We start from the raw sequence: 23709 nt of genomic DNA, 5'->3' as shown, positions 1-23709 counted from the left end.
TTCTGAACTGAAACAGGGTTAAACATGTATGTCTCCGTACCTGCTCCGTATACACATGCTATTCCCTGATAAGAGAATGGAATGTTTAAAAATATGATTATTTCCCTTCTAAGGAGGGAGAATTCCAGAGTGTGAGAGAGATTTGTTCAATTAAATCCAAACAAGTCTTCGTGTTGACCGTGCATTTATTGGAAAGCCTGCAATGCAGAGTTGGCAGGAATGGTATTAAGATTCAGTGGGTGAAATAAGGCTTTTTTACTGCTCTAGGGTTAATGGAGCTCTGGGCAGCTGAAAGGAAACTTTGGAACTGTCTACGGCTTAACAAGCAGCTGCTTAGTAAACTACACATATCTCTCCAACAAGACCGGTGTGAGCTGCTGAAAGCACCCATAGGACGAGGCTCTTTGCATCTCAACAAAGGGCTAATTTTAAAGCTATTGAACATTATGGTAATTAACCCTATATCTGCCTTCTAAATGAATGTTCGCATTTACTAATGACAGGGCATTGATACATTTCCTAGCAAAAAAAGTCACATTGTGCAGTTGTAATGATTAGCCAATATATTCAATAAAACATTTACAATATTTGCTGCTGTCAGAGACATTTCATCAGAGAGCTAAAGCATTCTTGTTTATTAATATATCGTTGGTAATGTTCAGTGGCAGCTGTGGTTGAGACCTAATGTTCAGAGAAGTGGTTCATTTTAATGAAAAGCTATTTGCGGCAGATTAGTGTTTACATAACCTCTAAATATCAGAGAGACAACCAACCTCAAATTAGCACTTTCCGCATTTTGAATGTATGCTCACAATTGATGCCGGGTTCATTTGGTTGGAACTCTATCTCCACCTTAGAACTGTTCGGACCATGAATAAATGAAAGAGGTCGAAATTGTAGAATCTCAAACCCCAGATAAGTATAACTGGAGAAAACCTATCTTCATTGAAGCATAATGCTATGTACACACATGGAAAAAGGAGCTCAACAGCCTCTCACTTGTTCCTTCAATCGGGGGAAAGGCTGTGCCTAGAAACTCCCAGAAGTGCTCCAGGAGGCTAGGTTCATGGAGAAATGGACCAAGAAAGAAGACACGGTGAGAAGCAGACAACGAAACAAGACCGAAGAACACAAAGAGGCTAAAGAAGAAGTGGAGCTGCAGGAACGCAGACAGGAACTTGGAGGCGGACAAGGTAGGGAAACTCAGGTGGCACAGACTTCACCCCTCGTGCTGTGCCCCTGCTATTCAGACCGCGCGGGTGTGATGCTCCCAGTGCACTCGACAAGGTGTGGCTTTGGTTGGAGGTGCAGTTATCACTGCAGATATTATGTGGGCCGCACCTCAATGTCCGGCATGTTGGATGTCTCTGCTTTAGAGGTTCAACAGTACTAGGTGGTGTTGCTAAATATGCATTTATTCATATCAGCAGGGTGGAACAGAACATAATATGTTTTTGTATACTATACGTATGTGTGTGTAACACCTGTAGGTTACGTTGATAAATTAAATATTCCCAGTTGTGTGTCAGTTTCAGTATGATTATGTTACACGTCTCTCTACGTAATTGATTAAATTGAAAAAAACAAAGACAAATTAGGTTACTGTAATAATATTCTAATACTAATGTAATAATTACTGTAATAAAATTCTCTTTGTTCTATAGGCAGCCATTGTCACTCTCAGCGGACATTTTGCCTTGAGTCACTTTAGAGAGAGACAATTTGGCCACCTGTGATGATTCTGACCATAATTACTATTGATAATACTAAATTTAACATGTGTGAAACTGTATTTAGCATTAGGAGAGTTCAAGTACATTGTGCTCTGCCCATTTTGTCGTAACGCTAGTGTTTTTTCTTATTTGACAAAAGCAATATGGGCAATCTGCTTCCCTAGCAAATGTGTTTATCTCTAAAATAGGTACAAATCCAACTGCAGACTGGCAATTTTTTTGTTATACAAACTGTGATGAGGATGATGCTAATACTAAGCTAATCACCATGCCACACACCTAGTGAACGCTTGGCTCACATCATTAGCTGGACAGGTTTCCATTTTAATTGCGCTCTCACCACCTCAAATGTCTTCTGTTTTAGCTCTGAAAGAAATTGGGGAAAAACAGAATTTGACAGCTGATAAGAACCATTTGGCCCATCTGGTCTGCCCATTTTGTACTCCTGTAAAAAAAATTTACAGGGGTAGTGAGAGAAAGCAGATCAATAACATTCTAGTTTTTGCATAATTCTTTTTTTTTTTTATTTTTTTTTTTATTTACCATAATTGCTGCTGCAGAGGTAATGTATGACTAGGTGGGGAAATTATACTTCTATAAAATTACAAAGCAGCCGAAAACCAACAGGTGGGTAACTGTTTGTAGTGCTGACACCACAAATTGTGTATTTTCATTCTTTGCTACAGGGCATACACAACTGACAATGTGCAGTTGATAAATTAGGCACTTATGGGTATCACGTCCCCCAAACCAGGCTTTAGGCAAACCCAGATGGGTCCAAATGCTATCTGCCATGGTAATATCACCATCTATATTTAAATCACTTAAAGGCACTTATTCTGTGTTTCATATTATATTTTCTTTGCCTTGTTGAAGAAACTGCATGATACATAAGTGAAGTTTGATGTCACTCCACTGCAATGTATGATGTCACCACCACATTCTGTCCCAACTGGCAAAATAAGAATGTAAAGATAGATTTGATGAGCTGAATGCTTATTATCTACCTTCTATATTCAAGTTCTATATTTCTATAAAAAAGGTAGTTACTAAACCATCACATTTTCATCTAGTTTTTAGTAGAACACAATTGGGTTTTAAAAAATATGACACTAAGGAGGTTCAGTGTGACTCCTTGAAAGCTGACCTTCCATAATAAACAAAACAATTAATCTGTTAATTAATCCATGTGTTTATTCCTAATGCCCCATCAAAGATTATCATACATCTGTTTTGCCAATAAGTGTTTCATGATCCGCTGATGGAACCAACACAAGGATTTATGGTGCAGCTGACTACATACAGTTGATCTTTTCTTTGTTATGTTCTCTAAAGGACAGTTGGCTTTTTTGGCACGTCAATACAGAGTTTTCTGCAGAGTGACTATTGTATATTTAAGAACATATTTGCTAAAATATTGATAATATTTATTAGTTTATGAATTAGAATTTATATTGTAATCATAATGACACACTGATGGGAGAAACACACTTATGTACTGCCACCTCGACTGCCAAAACTAATTTCTACTTTGACATTATTTTGCATTGGGTAGTGGAAAGCATAGCAACGTTAAAAAAAAAGTGCTTATACTATATGTGGATAGCAAACTTTTACTTGACTGTTGCCCAGGAGCTACCCTTGACAATTATGTTGTGCCTCTGGCCAACAGGGCTTGGCAAACCCCAGACACCCTGTCTACATGATGATAAGGAATAGCTTTTTGTCGCCTAGAGTGTGGCAGGGGAGCCCCCAGGGCTAGCACCACTGGCCCCCACTCTGGGCATGTGTCTTAGACACCCATATGCCTCTAGCCAAGTAGCAAAATAAAGAAACAGAGGCTCAGCACTCAAATGATAAGGTGAGTTTATTTCACGCAGGCAACGTTTCGACACACAGGTCTTTCTCAATCATTTGAGTGCTGAGCCTCTGTTTCTTTATTTTGGATTTATTAAAGGACTTGGTGGTACCCTGGCTCGTGGACCTCTAAGTGCTGCATTCCAACCTTTTTTTCTGTCTAGCCAAGTAGCAGACAGTTAGCCTTTGGCTGGCAGGCAGGTACGGGCAGATGGCAAGGGTGTCTGCAGCACGAGTAGTCTGGCCTGGGGGTCTGCAGCTCTGTCAGATTGACCAGGGGGGTCTGCAGCAGGAGCACTCAAAGTCTATCCACTAGTACTAACTACCAGAGGCAGGGTTGCTGGTTCCTGGCAGAGGTAAAAAAAAAAAATGTGTGTTTGTTACTGTGAGTGTGTATGTGCGAGAAAGTATGTTATTGTGTGTGTCTGTGAAAATGTTGCTGTGTGTGTAAGTATGTATCTTACCATGTGTGTGTTAGTATGAAATCATGTTAATGTGTGTTAGTCTGTATGTGTGCCTATGTTAGTATATGTGTTAATTAGTATCGTTACATTTTTAAACAAGTCTTTCCTACGTTTATGCAGAATCCCTAAAACATATGCAAAGGGGACCACATGATATATTCAGGTGCATTAAAGTGTCCCTTAAAAGTTTTTCTCCTTGTACCAGTAGAAGTAGTGACTGTCTGTCTTTTTTATACGTTTTCTTTAGTATTATTTCACATCTTTAAGACTTGGGTAATTTTGAAAGGCCCATAGTTAAAAAAAAAAACGGTCCCTGGTTCTGGCTAACTTTACTCATGGGAAGTGCCAAGAATTATTATTACTATACTTTATTTATAAAGCGCCGTCAGATTCCGCAGCGCTGCACAAGATGAAGATTTTACAGATTCAAGAGGAATGAAGGGCCCTGTTCCTGCATTTTAGTTAATAGATTTTTTGGGGGTTGAAAACTGGATTTATTAGCCAGTTATTTTAGGTTGATAGGGGGGAAAGTTGCATGAAGCTTTCTTAAACAAGGTTGCTTTTTGGAAGTGTTATAAATGGGATAGGTGTGCCAAGATCTTGTCCCCTGGGGCTCTTATATTAATATATCATTTGCAATTTAATCAGCCTGAAACAAACAAATTCTGTTAATGGACCAAAGTACTCATATATTAATACTACACAATTAATCACTTGAACCCAAATAATATATTGATATCATTTGCAGAAACGATTGGTGTCATGGTTATTCTGTCTGCAGGGTGTTTATATTATCTGCAGTATAAGTCAGCCTTAACAGTGGGGATTGTGGATCACCAGTGATTAGAATACCAAGTGTCCTTAATCTACAAAGTTTTGTATGAATACTCTATTAGTATACAATATCCAGGATCCTCTAACTGGCTAAATCCATTGCAGCAAAACAAAATACAAAGCAAATGGACAATTGCATAGAATCAGACTTCCAAAGGGCAGCCTCTCTACTGCCAGGAGAAGGATGAAGGCATTGGAATTTTGTTGTTTTTGACCATTTAATCATGTTTTTATTTAGGTTTAGTAATAAGAAGGTGCTACCTGATGCATTGCCTACTGGTAAATGTAGTTTTCTGGGATAAACCTTTCAGGGGGTATATAAACTATGTAGGGTTCATTCCTTCCTGGCACTATGGAAGGCAAACCCAGTCCTTGTTGCAGAAGTAGTCATTGGCTAGTCATTTGTAACACAGTGAAGTGAATCAGTATATTGAAACATCTCACTGAAACTCACCTGTAAGAAATAATATACAATAGCAGAAATTATCCCTATGCTCTATGCAACATCTAATGCACTACATAATTATTGGTATAAACAGCTGTGATTAGAGTCAGGGTTGTTATAATTATGTATATTTTATTCTATCATTTACATACTTTGTACCGAATAAAGTCCATGATCCACTTAGTATAAAAGACATACAAAGAATAGGAACTGCAAATCCTGACATACAGTAAAGTAATCTTGTTCTCTTTAGAGATGTAGTCATTGTTGAGTAATTACTTCTGCTATGGAGGAAGCAGCTTTCCAAAGATAGCAACCATTCTTGCTCTGGTACTTAAACAACTTTGCAATTGAAGACCTATTGGTAGCAGTGTAGTTCCTTTCAATATTGCCAGTCAATAGCCAGAATCAGTAGCTTTAATGCTTGGACCTTTTAAGTCTACCTGTTCTAAAGGTGCAATAAAAAGTGGATTAGCTTAGAAGAAACCCAACAGTGCAAGTTGAAGTTTGGCTTAGACGGCTACTGCTGCTCTGTCCGGCTATCATATTGTGTCTTTTATATTGCTCATCGTCTCTGTAAAATAAAAATGACAGTGTTTCTGATTCCTGCCAGAACACTGCAGATTTCATAGCCGTGGTTACTTAGACCCTGAGATGGTTTTCAGCTTTGATAGACTGAGAGTAATTCTCACTTCACACTATAGAGATCGGTCTTGCCGCCTGTGACGAAGTAAAACTGATGTAAATTATGTGCGCATCAGTTTAAAGGACAGGTCTGCGTAGCTCAGTCAGGCAGAGCAAAGTCGAGTCTGTTTATTTGTCTCGGCTATCACAAGAATATAGGCTGCCACAAGAGCATGAAAGAATGAGATAGTGATGGAGTGCTTTCTGATGACCCGCATGCTGCGCCTGCACAAATTACACAAAGTGAAGGGTTTACAAGTAACAGGAAGCTTTAAAAGCTGATTTTCTTTTTTTTCTGAGCATAGAGATGCTTTTAGTGACAGCACTGTTGACATGGATGCAATATTGGAGATGGCCGGATATTGTTCTGTCATTCTACTGTAACTCCAGAGAGTCAGGGGTTAATGGAATAAAGGGGCTTTTTTGTTAACTCGACCATTTCAAATTGTTAACACAATTGACCCAAAGCACATTGGCTTATCCTAGATGGCTTTATGCATCCATTAATAAATACCGGTAAACAGTAAAGCCATGTTGTGTCACCCTTGGTCCAAGAGAATCTGACTTCTTTAGTCAGGATTGATACCTTTTTATCGGCACAACATATGTAGTCATGTAAGTTATTGGGACCTGGAGTTCTTGCATCTGAAGAAAAGCCCTCAGAGGATCTAAAGTTTTATGTGACTCGATGTTGGCTTAATGAATCAACTTTGACTAAAGACTTGCCCATCTTCCCACAAATAATTTTTGATGTTTTGGCAATGGAAATTAAAATTAAATGATAACCTACAATGCTTTGTTCAAGATCACTAGGGAAAGAAAATACAGTTCTGTGGTAATAAAACTTGAGTCGAAACCAATATGGTAAAAAAAAAATACATAGTTATAGTAATCCTGCCAAGCACAACTAATACTTACGGATTAAAATGGACTGGACAGTAATTTAGACTGGAACCCATCATTCACAAGTACATATGATCATTAAAAGTCAGATATTTTCTTATATAAAATGTTTCTGTTGCTTGAGACAACAGGTATTTATTTGCCATCTTCAGCAAGCCATTACTGTTCCATCAGACTATTGGAATTGTTGAGTGTACTTAGCCTATTTCTACTAGTCTTAAACATATGCTGTATTAGATAATGACTGTGGTAACGGTAAGGTTATATCTGTCTGATTTTAATTTTTGCGACATGAAAACATGGTCTTTTTTGTAGCAGGGACATTTTTTGATGAAATCAGTTTGATAGTTTTTTTAGAGGTTTTTTTTGTGAGTTCTGCTTTTTCATATATGTTTTTAGCAACGTACACAAAGCTTCTAAAAGGAAGCCTTGAAAAGCGACTTATATCGACTGGTAAACAAGAGCCATGCAGTGAAAAGCTCTGCATTATTTGGAAACGTTCATCCACAACAGCTCAGAAGGGGCCATTGTTACCGCTATAGAGTGCTTCTGTTTTGAATTTCCTGGAACGGTTTTAAGTTGCTTTTGTGTTGTAGACCAGTTTAATTATAGTAATTAAGTTATTATAACTGGAGAGTAGGGCATTACCTGGTGGTTTATGAAAGGTACGGGGGAGTTTAAGCCCCACAGTTTCACGTGGACCATTTAAATAGACCTGCCCAATTATGATGTTTTTCAATATTTTTCCTAATTAGGTTCTTTGTACTGTGCATTAAATAAAATGCATTTTTACATTAATAACTTTGGGCATCATATTCATTTTTAATATCTTTTTTCCCCATGGCTAACTGAAGGTATATATCTGAGGGAGATTATATTTCAAAGCCAATTGTAAAGTCAGATGGTGTACTGTCCAAAAGGTATCATTTTGTGTAGCCACGGACAATCTGTGTCTACAGGCCACGTTTATAAGAGTGCCAGCATAACTGCGAGCACCTGCTCTGTGTCCAAAGCACAAAGAACTGATACACTCTGACAGCATGTTCTGGGAGCAGGACAGACGTTAACGAGATAGGATGACACTCTGTTTATAGATTTTTAGTCTACTTTTCTGTAAAGGAACCAGTTTGGTAGTCCAGAAAATTAAAGGGGCTGTGACATGTGAACTCATTCTCAAAGGGAAGCTTTGAAAAAACATTTAAAAGATAAGTAGAAAACAGAGACTTAATACTATTACAAATGACCTAGTAATGCAGGCATTGGTGATATCAAAGTGCTTTAATATGTGTAAAATGTTAACATAACTGGTTATTATTGGTGTAATAGGATCCAAATAATGCCCCACTTTGTCCACAAGCCTCCTATACGTAGCTGTTGGTCTTACTCATAAGATCCCCAGCTACATAATGTTGTGAACAGGAGAGAAGTCAAACAAGATACCCAGGTTATATGTTATAGAGTGTTTTGTTTGTGGTGTAAGTCGCTATGGGGTATAAGGTTATGGGAAGAGGGTCTGCAAGCACTTGTCTATAATAGTTTCTAAAGATTGGGACGTGTGCCTAATCCTCAGCAGTTGGGTTTTGGCACTGATAACATTGTCAACCTCCCAAATTCGAATTACTGGTTTGTTCCTGCATAGGATAATAGTCATCAGTATCCTCCCTAGATAAAAAGGCAATAAATGAATATGGCATGCAAACTTTCACCATTAGATGGCAACAATCGATGCCGAATGCCCATGCGCAGAAAGACATCTCAGTTTGAAGAGAACAGATGTTTGCAACATAAGGAAAGGAAAGGGATACCTACCTGGGCAAAAGAGAACACAGACCATGTTTCTGCCAATACTCACCAGAGGACCTTTTTTTGATTGATAGTAATATAATAGAACATTATTGTAATTACCAAGAAAGCATTAAAGGTAGTGAGTATATAGTTAAATGGAAACAATGATTGGTGACCTAAAAAGGAAGGATTTGCACTTTAATAACTTCTAGATCCTAACAGCTATGAAAAATATACGCACAACATAAGCATTTCAGAAAGAATGTGTCACAACAAAGGAATAATAATGCGGAGTAGCAGCGGGTTGCAGACAATCCTCTGTTGTTATTTTAATGATACAGGCACATGAAACGTGAACATCAAAAAATAAGTAATGCCTTATTTCTACAAAGGAAACATTTTATCTTTACCCACTGAGCGGAATAGGATATGTTTAAACACACAAACAGTATTGTAGAAAAGAGTATGTATAAGAAAGAGCCGTTTATTAAAGTTATTCTAGCTGTTTGGTAATAATATTGCATGGCGGTATTTATGTATCACAAAGTAACACTTTGAAAATGACTAAAAATTGGCGCTCTCGTTTGAGAAATAAAGAAAATGCACATAGGTGCATGTAATTGCAGCCAGACATCAAAAGTTACAAGACATAACTTATGCTCTGATCTCTTTTTATGGACTGCCAGTGCTTTGACATTCATAAAACTAGATTTGCAATATTAAAGTCTCAAAAAAACCTCAGTTGTAGTCATCTTAAAATTTCTGTAACATTCTTTGGGTAGAAGGAACCACATTAATGGCTTTGAGGAGCTGTGTGTGTCTTCCTGATCCACAGGCTGAATACCTCTGTGTGGTAGCTGGGCATTATCTAGCTTTAGAATTAAATTAGTTATACAATTTTTGCTTTTGAAGTGAAAAATCAAGTTATACATATGGGCCCACTTAAAGCTGCATACCTTCTGATCAGTGTGTTTGACAGGAACCTCATTAAACATAAGCATGCTTGATATACTTATCATTAACCATATTGCTAAAAGAAGGTTAAGAGTCAGCATAATCATACCATTCACCAAAGTGTCTGTTCTATGTACACCCTGTTGGAATTAGCCTTGCTGCTTCCATTATGTTTAACCTTGCTGGTAATACCTGTGGCAGATTATCAGGTTTTAGGTAAGGATCACATGCTTACCTAGGATTCTTTCTTCGTGTCACAATGATTCAGTGATGCCATGTAGGTTCTTGCTTTGCAAAGCTTGCTGGGAAAGTGTGATTTGGGTTAAACTCATTACAATGTGATTTGGGTTTTTGTTTTTCTTCATGATGGTTTAATCAAGGAAATCAAATTCAGTGGAATATATACACATACAGTATACATCATAGATTTTAAAAAAGCACGTCTTTATTTAAACAGATGATTTGAAAGGCATAACCTTGTCTAAACCATGCATAATATTTCTTATAAAGTACTTCCCTTTTATGTGAGTGCTGTCATCTTGCTTGCTTTTTATGTATACTTTTATGGCAAAAGACTTCATTAGCCATATTTTTGACTACTCATCCCTAAAACTATATGCTGACACTAATACACGCAAGCACTATATGCTCATATACTGTAACACTACTTTTACATACATAAACACATGCTCTGTTTCCCTTAACTTCCCCTACTCTTCCTCTTCTCTCAAAGTCTCCTCTCCTTCTCTGCCACCTCTCATATGTTTCTCTTCTCCCACAGCTCTCTCTTCCACTTTCTTACCTTGCGCATAGAACCTTTAGTCTTATTTAAGTGTCTTAAATACTGTTGTAATTTCAGTTTTATGTCTTAAATATCAGTTACTTTACTTCCACTTACCTTTTCTGCTTTAGGGTTAACTGCATTTGTTGCCTATTTTACCTCACACAAAAAAACAACATGGAAAGATACAGAGTAACAATAGAAGTGAAACTCCATACAACATTGGGTAAAGCGATGGTACCTCTGTAGTGCTTTCTTTCAGGAAATAATTTTCAAGTTGTATGTGAGTGCTTGAGAGTTTTGGTTTTGTGAGTTGCCATCCAATTCATGTGCATTAATTGGGTATTGTAATAATAGTGATAAGTTGGACATTGTATCCTGCTCATGAGAGTTTGCTCCTGCAAGCTTGCCTTTACCACTAACTCACATTCACTTGACCATTGTTGACCAAGTCTCTATAAGGTGCACGGCACAGAATAACAGAAGCTCTTGATCATCCCCTCTGGGGTGGTGCAGAACTTAGGTGTGTGTTTCCCTCCAATACTAGTGAATTAATGCCACTCCATTCTGAACTGCTCCTTTGCTTAATGGAAGTGTGTAAGGTAGGCCAGGCGGTATCCAGCTGTGGGTGATGGGCTACCTTGATTTTTCTTGTAGCTCTTTTATGAAGCTTTGGTTTTGAGATAACATCACTTGTCGTTTTAATAGTTTTCTTTTAGCTCTTGTAAGTACCGGTATCCTACTGCCACATATGTTTATGCTATAAAATGAATACAGATTCTTCCACAAGCAAACAATCTGTCATATTTTTGCTCTTTTTCCCCATTGGTTGATCTCCCAGTCAAGGATGAAAACTAATGACTTGAACTAGAAGGTAGCCTATTTCTTGGTATTATGAATCATACTGCTTCTCTGTGAAAACATACCTACACTTTAGTTTTGGATCATTTTAATGAGAAGCATTGTATTTTCCCATGTAAAACATCTCTATTCAGTATTCAGCTTTATCTCGCATTGTGAAAGAATACATTGGGAAGTGAAGGCCTTGAGGCAGATCTTTAACAAGTTGGCATATAGACAGCTGAACTGAATTTTAATAGGTTAAATTTGAAATGTACTCAACCTGAAATTTAATTTTACTAGAAACATGCATAATTCCAATCAGACCACGATTGGGTAGATTTATTGTGATAAATGTTTATGGGGACAGTCTCTAATAAGGCTGTGAGGCAGGAAGATGCACGTTTCATTTATTATGCTGTCCCATAATTGGGTTCAGTGTCGAGGTGGTGCGCACAAAAGGTACTGAATGGAGCTGGATTCTCCGTTCCCATGCCAACCACAGAATTATGCATGATAACCACGTTGATTGTTGGGAGGGAGTAGGAACAATTTTGCCTAATCTGCTGCACTTTTTATCCCCAGAACAGATTATTTAATATGAGACAGGAAATTAAAATAAATATATAAATAAATACCACACCACTGAGTTATTATTTTCTATCCAAAAGCATTTCAAGGTGATGGTAATGATTGATAGATTCGCTATATCCCTATGATCAATATTTATTTTGTTTTTCTAATGCAATTAATAGATATGAAAAATATTAATATTGAAGCTGTGTTTGAAAATAATAGATTGAATCATATATTACAATTAACTTAAAAAATGCATTATTGGATTATTTTATGTTATTTCATGTAAAGTAAATTAGGTCCTCCATTCAAATTGCAGATAGATGCTTGGAACATTTAATTGAAAATACATATAATGAAATTGTCCTCCATACCTTCTCCACCAACTGCTTCTGTCTGTCTCCTTTTCCACAGCTCGGCTTTTAATTTTCTTCCAATCTGCTTTTTTGGGATACATCCCCTCTCACACACCACAAAGACTCACCTGCCCATTATTTAAAAAAAATATATATAAAAAAAACCATATATATATAATATATATATTTATGTATCATATAACTGTATGTATGAGTTATCCAGTATTGTCTATTACCCTACATGATAGCAGGGATCAACTTTTTCCTGCATGTCTGACAGCTGATCAAAGTATAGATCAGCTGGAAACATGCAGATACTCTTCACTATTAATTACAATAGTAGCACGCATACACCAGCTGTCTTTTAGGCAGAGTTCGGATAGTTTGTTTACTACGGCCCTGCATTAGACTCTCCTTCTTTCTAGTAATCGCAAGGCTTCCATACCTGGACCATAGACCAGGAAGTCTAGTGTTTGCACAGAGTTGAATAAGACCTACAGTCTGGCTCAGCGGTGGTTCCCCAGGCCTGGCTTGGGTGTGAGGCTGCAACTGGAACCATTGTGCAACTGGAACCATTGCAATTTTGCAGGTGATGTATATCTATCGCCCAGGTTTAGTTTTTAGTTGAAGTTAATACCTTTTATTAGGCCGCTATAGAAAAATATGTAAAGTTTCATAAGCTTTCATTACCTCATAGGTCTCCTTTTTTTTTTTTTTTTTTACAGAAATCCCAAGGTCCAAAAAGCTTATGTTACCACATCGTCTTCTAACTTGGCCCAATAAAATGTATCGCATTCGCCTTAAGATTCCTTGTATTACACTGCAAAGCAATGCAGTTTCCTCTCCTTAGGTCTCAATATGTGCGTAAAATCTTCTCCATAGATCACCAGTGATTTTACTCCAGATGCAAGTGATTAGATGATTGTCCCAGTTATTAAGGTACATTAAAGTTTCAATATTATGAGCACACAGAGTCACGTAGACCATACACCAAATCATTTGCCAGATTTATTATTCCTGGGAGGAGAAATAAAATACTGTTCATGTGATTTTTTTTTTTACTATAATTTCTATTTCAACAATGGGAATAGCATATCAGAGGTACAATTACTTCAGTAGATAATGTTTTTTTGGTCACATTGTATAAATATGTTTGCAGTCACAGTCCAATTATTCAGACTGTATTTACTGAAACGACATGGCTGTTTAGGTGAGAGCTGAACATTTTTAGCAAAATTTTTTGTGTTCTTGCCATGATAGAATGACTGTTCCAAGCTTTTTGTTCAGAGTAAGGTTAAAAAAGGCATAGGTCAATCAACCGTTCCAACTTATTTGAAACATTGATCCAGATGAAGACTAACAAATGTTAAGTGCATGCCAATTCTATACGGACGATAGAGGAAAAAACATTCTTAATTCCATGGCATTCCAGAATTATCTCTGGATCAACAATTTTTAGGTACTATGTGTACAGAAGCAGACTTTCCCTGTGGTAAAAGTGCGGCTGCTTACACAGTATGCGATCAGTCGTAAGGAAGAGCGTGAGGAAAGGTGAGGTGTGATAGAAGTGTAACAGAGGAGTGAATGGTGATAGAATGAGGTGTGATAGAGTGTGAAGGTTTTAGTGTTAGAATGCCTGTGGTGTATGTTTTTGTTTGGTGTGTGTGTTTGTGTGCTAATACATATGTAAGTTATGGGAGGGGGAACAAGGGGTGGGGTGTCAGCTGTACCTGCCCCCAGGCCAGAATGTGCCAGCCCTCCCCTGTATATGAACCTCTTAAATCCTTTTTCTTGACATAAATCAGTCTAGTTTGAAAAAAAAAAAAAAAAATCATATTTATTACACTTGTCTGGTGGCATCTAATAACCAATGGATCCTAAGTTTGAACAGAAATAAACATATTTTTGTAGTGGCATAACCGTGGCCACCATAGCACCCACTATATCTCAGATGCTTTGTGTGAAGGGAGCAGTGGAAATGACAGTGTGCGCTGAGAAATCTGTGGCTGGCACAGGATCACATGACCCTCACTGCTAGCAGGCAGTGTGGCTGTGAGTTGTGTTCTTGGATGAGTATCTGTCTCTACTGTAAGTTGCGTTTATCTTTGAGCGCTGTGGGTTGTATGAGTTGTTCTGCATGTCAGTGAGTTGTGTTCTTGTGTCAGTGGCTGTCTCTGTATGTTGAGTTGTGTTCTTATGTTAACGCCTTGGGATGGGAAAAAGTGTAGTGTAGGGTATACTTGTGGATTACTCATTCATTATTCGTTGTGATCCGGCTATTTTAATCCTACATGACCATGGTTTTTAAATATAAACGGTGGATATATTCTCCTATTTCATTTTATTTATTGTATTTAAAAAGTTTTACTAGGAGCAGGAAGTATAATTGCCTTGCCTTGCTTGGTCTGTAGCTTTAATCTGATTTAAAGCAAAATACGAAATAGCTTTTGAAATAGAATTTACCTTTAGACTTAAGAGTTGTTGTATAGTGCTGTAGAGTATGATGGTATTAATATCAATAAATAATAACCATAATAATCTGAGGGCAAACTATAATGGAGGATAGAAGAATCAATCAGTGGAGTGTCGTCTGAAAAAGATATCTGGTCACCCTATTTTAACCATTTCCTGACCATTTGCTTTTGATGACAATTACTATTCTAATTAACCAGCTTTACCAGCCTTCATCGTTTTGCAGATAACCTTAGCCTTCCCACGTGATTGCCAATTTTCATGGCTAGGTTGCCATCATGTCAGCCAAGTGCCTACTGATCTCTAGGGAAAACATGGAATTTACTGTCTACTTGACTAACATTACCCATTTAATAAAGAGCCCTAAGCTTTACTACGTTACATGGCTAGCTTAGCATGCATACTTTCAATGTTATAATACATTAATCATCTAGTACCACTAGTTCCTCAAAAGCTTCCCTCCATGGAAGTTGATTTTCCTTCATACACAATCCTACTTTTGAATCCAGTATATAATGACTTTACAGGCCGTACATTGCATTTATTAATTGGGATAAGTATAGTTTATGGAACCTGCAGAACAATGTAGAATTCAAGTCAAGGTTAATTAGCTGTTAAACATTTTTCCTTCAAACATTGATATATATAATTTTCGGTTTTGAAAGAAATAATTTTGGAGCAAATATGATATTGTTCTATGTAAGGTTGCCATTTAGATGCAAAAGGTACAAGCGTCATCTGTACTTGTAGATTTGTAAAAAAAAAATAAAAAAAAATGCATGCCTCCCAGCATTGCTCAAAATGAAGAGACATATGGAGTAGACCCAGATTAGAGCTAGATGGAAGTACTTAGCGGGGTCTTTTAATGGATCAGCTTGATAGATGGCATAGTGACCTTTAAATAAATTCTTCCTTAAGTATACAGCTGAATACACAAGTGTACAGATAAAAAGTGAAGCTGTCATCCTAAAATGGATGGGAAAAAGTTCATACTGGTGGCTGTGTGACCTATATGCTATACCAGCATAAGTTATAGATTGAATTATTCACTTTAGCATGACTTAGGAGTGTACAAATGAGATCTGCAGAAAATGAGATATGTAAGTGCTTGCCCTCTCACGCTGACTATTAATGGAGTGGGACTTCCTAGCCAAGAAGTTTGAAGCACAGTATTATGGATGTTAAGTTAACCAAGGTGCCATTTACGAGCTGTTATGTCTAATATACATATTCTAGTAGAAGGACCAGCAAAAATATCTTTGGGTATGTTTAAAGCTGCTGCCGTTGCAATAAATTTACATTTGTTGGAGGAAAAAAGCTACGAAACAAACATGTTATTAGACTTCCACGATGAACTTCAACACTGTTGGCTGCTATGCTTTAGGAAGCATATTTAGGAATTACCCAGTTAATACCTGTAGGTGTCTACAAATGCATTGCAGAATGTTTTGATTGCTCCCCACTTAAAATTGCCCTGTACTTTATTGTTGCTCTCTCAGGCCTCCATTGCCTCCATCTGTCTTCTACTATTTAACCGCATTTTTATGCCAAACATTAGCTTGGGTTTTTCTGTGAGAGTTTTGTTTTGTATAATAGTTTTAGTTACAATATTGATTTATTTGAAACAAAAATATTTAAAACAATATAATCATGTATAATTTAGAAAGTTAATACCTACATCTCAACGTGCATTACTATCTCTATAAAACCACAGCCATTTTAAGACTAATCTACTAGGCTGGCACAAGTTATGTTTACTACAGATTTAGCTAAGAACCTCAGCAGTCATTTTCTAGGATTGCATTTTTTCTTTATCTTGGTTTTCACATTTATGAGTAACCTTTTGTCATTGTGTTATTACGGTATTCTCATTAGGCTGCAGCAAAGCCATGAAAACTCAATCCCAATTGACAAGTAGTTTATAGACAGTCATAAAGAAAACTATGGGAATTCAATTTTAATGAAAGTGAAGCAATAGAGGGGGGGTTTATATAAAGAGGACATAGATCATGTAGTAGACAGCTAATAGCAAATTGAAAGCTTTTAAGTAGGAGCATAAAAAAAATGGTACGTCAACACAAACTAAGATAATTCCAGTGGACATACTGATGTGTTAGCATTTAAGAAGTCCGGGCTAAACTGCTTGCAAACACTGATGTTAATAAAGTTTATAAACAATAATAATCCCAGTGAAGAATACTAAGTATACTGTGTAGTAGTGGTCTAATTAGAGAGATTTAATTTATTTTCAAATATTTTAAAGTAAATTTGTAAACTCACATGTACTCCTGAATTTGGGAGTTGGACTTTTGTCCAACTTGAGCGAGTTTGCTGTTGTAAACATAAGTTTTCTGCCAACTTGCAAGCACTTGTATTTATGTAAACAGACTCCTTTGTGCAAACCTGCCTAATTACCCACTACACTGAGAAAAATTATCTTCCCATTATTTTTGTTCCTCTTTTTCAAGTTGCTACTCAAAATAGGAATGTCTTCAACAGGAGGCAGAGGTCCTTGGGGCAAATTACAACTGTTCCTTATCCCCTTCAACTACCAATCTGTAACTTTGTAAACTTTCACCTGTTATTCCTTGCAGATAATGTTTGGCCCCAGCAGGTCATCAGAGTGAGCTGTTGGCATACCTCCCTACTGTCCCTGATTTTCAGGCACTGCCCTGCCCTGCTGTGCTGGGTAGCTACCACACTCTCCTAGTTTTGCTGGCAGTAGCAGAGCCGCCTTTAGCATTGATTGGACCCTGGGCAAGCATTTGCCACTCCCTGGCATGCAATCACGCCGTCCACTGCCAACCCCCCCCACAAAAAATAAAAGTACTTGCTGTGCTGACAGTTTAGGAGGCGACTGTCAGAGTCAGTGCGGTCTTCCCACTTTGTGACCCTAATGGGGAGGAGCACAATAACATTTAGATCTCATAGGAATTGAATGATGCGGTTCCGGCAACGGACGTGCGAGTCATAACCAGGGCCGGCTTTTGTCACTTCCTTTACTGTGCCATACCTCTTTTACTCCCTCATGTAGTTCAAGTATATATCAAATAAACAAAACATGGAAACACAGCATTGCAGGTATAGATAAACTGAAAAGTACAAGCAAACCCTGTATTTGTAGGTATTAATAAATAAAACATGAAACATAGGATTGGAGATGCAAAGCTACTAAATAACACGCAAACCCAGCCTTGCAGGTATAGATCAAGTGGAAAATCACAAGCAAACTCAGCATTAAAGGTATAGATTAAATAAATAATGCATGGAAATACAGACATAGATCACTGAACGTAAAGCCCATAGGCCAGCCCTGTCACCAAGATTGCACACATAGGAGTTGTCCCAGGTCTCAGATTACATCCACAGGAGCCATCCAGCACTGAGACTGGATTCAGAGGGCTTGCCACATTTGCTCCAAACAGTCTGCCTGTGCCATGCTCCCTCCAAACATCTCTGAGTGAGACAGTTTGGTCTTGAGTCCGATGTCTGGTATGCCCTGGCTTAGCAGACGAGACTAAAAAGTCCTGCTCCCCTTCCATCCAAGGACGTGCACAATATCCTTCATGTAAGCAGGTACATGGGTGTGGCACTGATTTTGCATAGCTAATGAAAAATTCAGACTATGCCTACCTGTATCACTGATACAGTGTATTAAATAAAAAAAACACCTCTGAGACAGGAAAACTTGGTCCTCTGGCCTTAAGGCTGGGGTCTGCGTTAGAGAGCAGAAGAGTGTTATAGTGGCATGGATCCGCTGAGGCACTTGGCACTTTGAGTGGCGTGGAGGGTACATTTTTTCCTCACTGTGCATGGGTTGGTAAGCGCACTATATTCACCCAGATCCCTTCTTGATACACCTTTTTATACCCGCCCTTAAATTGCCCTGGCCTATGGCTAGTTGTGGAAAGTGAATATTTTAGCTTACCAGCCACTAGCTGGGGCCTGTGAATATTTTCACTGACACACTATTTGCACCTGAACCTTTCAGTTTTTTTTGTTTCAGCACATGTGATTTTTTTGTTTCAAATGAGTTAAGCACCATTGGGTCGCCTGAAGCCACAGTGGAACTGAGTCTCTGAAGATTATGTCCTGTATTAGCTGATGCCTGGGTGGAAGGAAGGGGCTGCATAATCCATTTGGAGGAGTGCAGCCCCAGAAGACAAAGACCGGGGACTCTGCTCCACTGTGGCCCTATGACAGTTTGGACCACTGATCACCATGTATTCGCCGGCACTGCAGTAGACGAGGAATGGCGCGATCCTGGGGCTCTCAAAAAACAAACAAACCCTCAGCTCATCTTGCAGGGGAAATTAACTGGATCAGTAGTCTAGAAAACACCATTCTTTTAGGCACAGCAGTTTCTGTGTTCTACATAACGCAAGGTACAGATGTTTTACTTCTCTTATGTCTTGTTTGTGAGCCACCATGCAAAATTAAGCAAAATGACTTTGCTTTTTTAGTGGCTTATAATTTAATTGTTTGACAGCTATTATGTCATTATGTTGCACTGCAGTTTAACACGAGAATAAAATATTTATACAAAGATGCGGGCCGTGCTCATACAGTCATTCCAGCTGTTACTACAACTACTGGTTCAGTTATTACAGCTGGTCCCCATTTTGACTGTAACATTCAATCTAATATGTCAATAATTTCCTGGCACAAAAAATCCTGACATTTCGAAAGGTTTAAATGCCCTTTGCTGCTCTTTCAAGTTACTTTTTAAAAGCAAATTATAACCCCAAACTGCTTTCGAAAAATGTGCGGTCTTTGTAGACATAATTCTCTTTGATCTGTGCATTCACAATCTCCTGCTGTTTATTAAAATAATCAGCAAAACAAGTTTGGTGGCACCTATTGTTTTTCCAGCATGTTCTTGCATGACACAGTTCAGAATATATTCACAGGGATATTATTACAGCAAAAATTACTTTATTCATTTTGTGCCAAAATAGTTTGGAAATAATTGATTATCAGACAGGTTGTTGCTTTAACTTCTACTTTGAAAGTTGGGTATATATGATTGATGATGGCAATATAATTTAATGAGAAAGACGTGTTCTATTAACCACTCACAATAGAAGAAGCTGTCCCCTTGAGTCTTATTTTGGTTATTTTGCAAATGGAACCGAGAAAAACACGTTAAAAAGATTGATGGAAAAAAAAAACACTTTTATTTGATAATTGAAATGACAGTAAAGTCAAGCTGTTTCTACATGTTGTGTATAGCTCTGTAGTTTTTGTTGTGTTTTTGTAATTCCAAACCTCCCAAAATTTTAAATGACCAAAGAGGGGCAGTTTTGTTTTAGGAGCCGGTGGGGGGGACGCTTTACAGGGATTTTTTACATGACCCAATGAATAAAAAGCATGTATTTGATTTACTCAACTTATTATAAACATTTTCTATCTTTTTAATATGCATTATTGGGACTTTGGGAGCTGTAGAACCCGGATACACTCATACACAGCAAATACTCAAGAAAAATGGGGTATCAGTGGAGGAAAGATGGACACTTTCATATTGTCTTTTGCGTCATCTTTTTTTTTTGGCAAACAGGCAAAGTTGACAGAGGTCTCCAGCCCTGTAGCAGTGCAAACAATCAAACTTTCATGAATGAGAATATTAATAAAAAGAGAAGTGCTCACATATAACCTCTATTTACATATATATAAAGGCTAGATAATAATGTGGACCTACTATCTTAGTTGGAAAATCTATATTAACGTAAGGAGCCACTAGTCATTTGGGTTTATTCACTAAAAGAAGAGTTCACTGGCGAGTTTGCAGCTCTTTGACTTCACTGTACATTATGAATGCTAATGTCCAATAAGCTTATGGTGCAGGAATAGCTTGGCTGAGCCTGTATTATAAATCAACGAGTTCAAACATTCAAGTATTCATAATACAGCGACAGCTCAGTTCTTCACGCTGGAGAATCCATCCAGCGTTGGCCCTTCATAATGAATAGTGACCTAAGAGAGTTAAACCCGACAACTCTGCGTTTAGTGAATTAACCCTAACGTTAATCATGAGCAGGTAATGTTTGAAGATTTAAACACTGGAAAGATTGGACGTTGTACCCTTTGGGGTTTATTTACTACACCATGGTACCAGTTACAATGAGATGAAAATGTATTTTTTATACCACATTAACTATATATTATGGATAAACTTACTCTTTATTTCATTCGTAATGAATTGTAAGTGAAATTACCACAACGTACTGCTCAGAAAATAAATCACTTTGACTAAAAGTGGACACTGGTTACTAAGAAGAAACTTCCCTGGGTAGGTTCCATCTGTGGTTTCACATTTTGCCAACCCTATGAGGTGTTGCATGTCTGCCTGTGTATCTAGTACCGCAAACATGGATGTTGCCAGAGAAGCCATGGAACCTGTAGAGTCACATAAGCTTTCAAGACTTCAGATACACATGTGAGGAGGAGGCCTCTGTTTTACCTATGCATACTGGTCCTCTTGGATGATTGATTGATGCCTATATTTAACGCCCAAAGTTTTCATGCATGAGTTTTCTCAATCATTTCTTTTAAAGATCTTACAATTATCCCTGCTTGCTACTTTAGAAAATATAGAGCCCTTGGAAATTGACTCATCTGCCCATTTCACTAATCCGGAATGATATTCACTCTACATGTATTGACGATTCTCTAAGAAAATTGTTCTGATGTCCAGGAACGAAGCAGAACTTCTAACACTCAATATTTATTATAACACAAACAGTGCCAGCAGTAACTTTAGAAAATATTTGTCCGAAAATATGTGTAGCGCACTTTGGAGGTGATTTATAAAGGTGTTGCAGGCAAAACAGGGAGAAAGAAACCACAAAACTGCAATTGTGGCGATATATAAATCATTCTGCACCCAAATGTTCCAGAATGCGACATTGCAGTCAAAAACATAGATTTGTGAGAGAAAAGGTGTACAAACAAGCTGTATAAAAAGGCACATCTCGTGCATCAATATTTGACTCGTTTCAGAGTTCCTGTAGAACAAAACAAAATTAACCATTGCATCTGCAACAGGAGTATCTATAAAGGCTGGTAATTTTGTTTATTCTATGATTGTGCTATATATATATAAATATATTTCAACGGTAGTGTGATATAAATATATATATAAGTATTGTGATCGCGCATTTGTAGGAGCTTTATGCATTACTCTCTATTACAGAATCAGCTCACCCCTGATCAAAACCTAAACCCCAAACCAAAAATAATGGATGCATCTCTACTGATAATGCAGTCCTAAGTGAACAGATCTTTTTTTTAAATGTTTAACACTGTGCGTGTCAATCTGTTTTCATTCTGGACACAATCAAAGGCAGCTGGAAACAGCCTAGTAAACTGGTGCTTTCATTTGTACAGTTTAACCCCAACAGTGTTTTTCCTGGCCTTTCCATAACTCTATCTGCTGATCGGCACATATGAATCTAAGCATTGTGCTATAATATGTAGCAACTGGTGTGCAAGAGACCATGTATACGTGAACAGGTGAAAAATGAGATTCCACATGGGGGACGTGTGTGTGGGTTGTGCCTAATGACCATATATATATAGTATAACTCAAATGCAAATCCATATTGCACACGATCACCCTAATGGTTGTCACCTCACTAGTCCTTCATATGAGAAGTAAAACACAGTTGAGAGAGTACAGATCCATGCCCTAGACCAGGGGTGTCCAACCTGCGGCCCTCCAGCTGCTGCAGGAATACATCTCCCATCTCTCAGCTAAGGGGCTGGCTGAGGAGTATGGGAGATGTAGTCCTGCAGCAGCTGGAGGGCCGCAGGTTGGACACCCCAGGCCTAGACTGTGATCGTCTGGTTGTAAAGACATACAAGTGATAGAATTTCTCACTCCAGCTGAATCCCCTGGACTTTAACTCAAAGGCGTTGTGAGAGGGCAGGGCTAGCGCTACATGGGGGTGGGACTAGCAACAGACCGCCTTAAGTGGGTGGGCACGTATCAATCTCTCCTGCCTGGAGATCCGGAGAAGTAGCCCTTCACATGGAGAATCTGGGCATAAGGGACAGGCAGAGGTCAGGACCCGGAGAAGAACAGCATAAGCAATGAGATGTTTTGGGCGGACAGAAGATATGAGCTAGGCCGTCTAATGCTCTACCAGTGTCTCCAGAAAAGGATGTAAACGTGTTTGGCGCATGCACATATACAGACAAAATATCCCACGTACAATTAATTTCAACATGCACATAGGCAAGTAGAAAAAAATGTTTGATTTGCATTTTAACATAAATACAAACACATTGCTAAGGTGACTTTTAACTCTACAAGCTTAACATGCACGAATGTCAACTGAGCTTGTAACGGATAATTATCTTTAGCACCTAGTTTGCATAGAAATATGCATCCTGAAATAATGTCATGGGCACTTCAGGGTCACTATGTGAATGTAAATAATGGCTTAATGCTCGTAATCCAGTTTGTCAAAACTCCCCAGTTTGCTGCTGTTTTTCTTCCATTCAACACCAAGACACCCAAAATAAGCACCTAATGGAAGGTCATTTATCACTATATCTAAAAACTAATGGGCTAATTCAAGTGTAGTGTATTTTATATTCAACACACATTTACCATGCAATTTACTTTCATTAAACTAACTATATGTCAGCCAATGTCTCAAAATAAAATCAGTTTGAAGCGAAAATATGCAAATTTCTGTGCTGAAGCAGTTTTGGATGAATTCTTCACAGGGATGCAGATGAATGCTTATATATATCAAGGACCTAAAAATCAAGGTGCTGAAAGGGGACTTCAGTAATACCCAAGAAAGAAAAAAAAGTCAATGATTCAACTCTTTAACAGCAAGATTAGAGGACTCAATGCTGATTTGGGTTTCCTGTCCCACTACACAGGTTTTACATGCTATATGTACTGTATTTTTTAGTGCACCGTGTTCATCCATATTTACCTGTATATATGGCAACATGTGTAGACATATACATTCCCCTATATTCATCACTGCGCACTAGCATCCTCCCC

This window comes from Sceloporus occidentalis, unplaced genomic scaffold, assembly GCF_023333645.1.
Source record: "Sceloporus occidentalis isolate IW3139 unplaced genomic scaffold, rSceOcc1.0.p SCAF_16, whole genome shotgun sequence".
NCBI lineage: Eukaryota > Metazoa > Chordata > Lepidosauria > Squamata > Phrynosomatidae > Sceloporus > Sceloporus occidentalis.
This window is presented reverse-complemented; position numbering follows the sequence as displayed.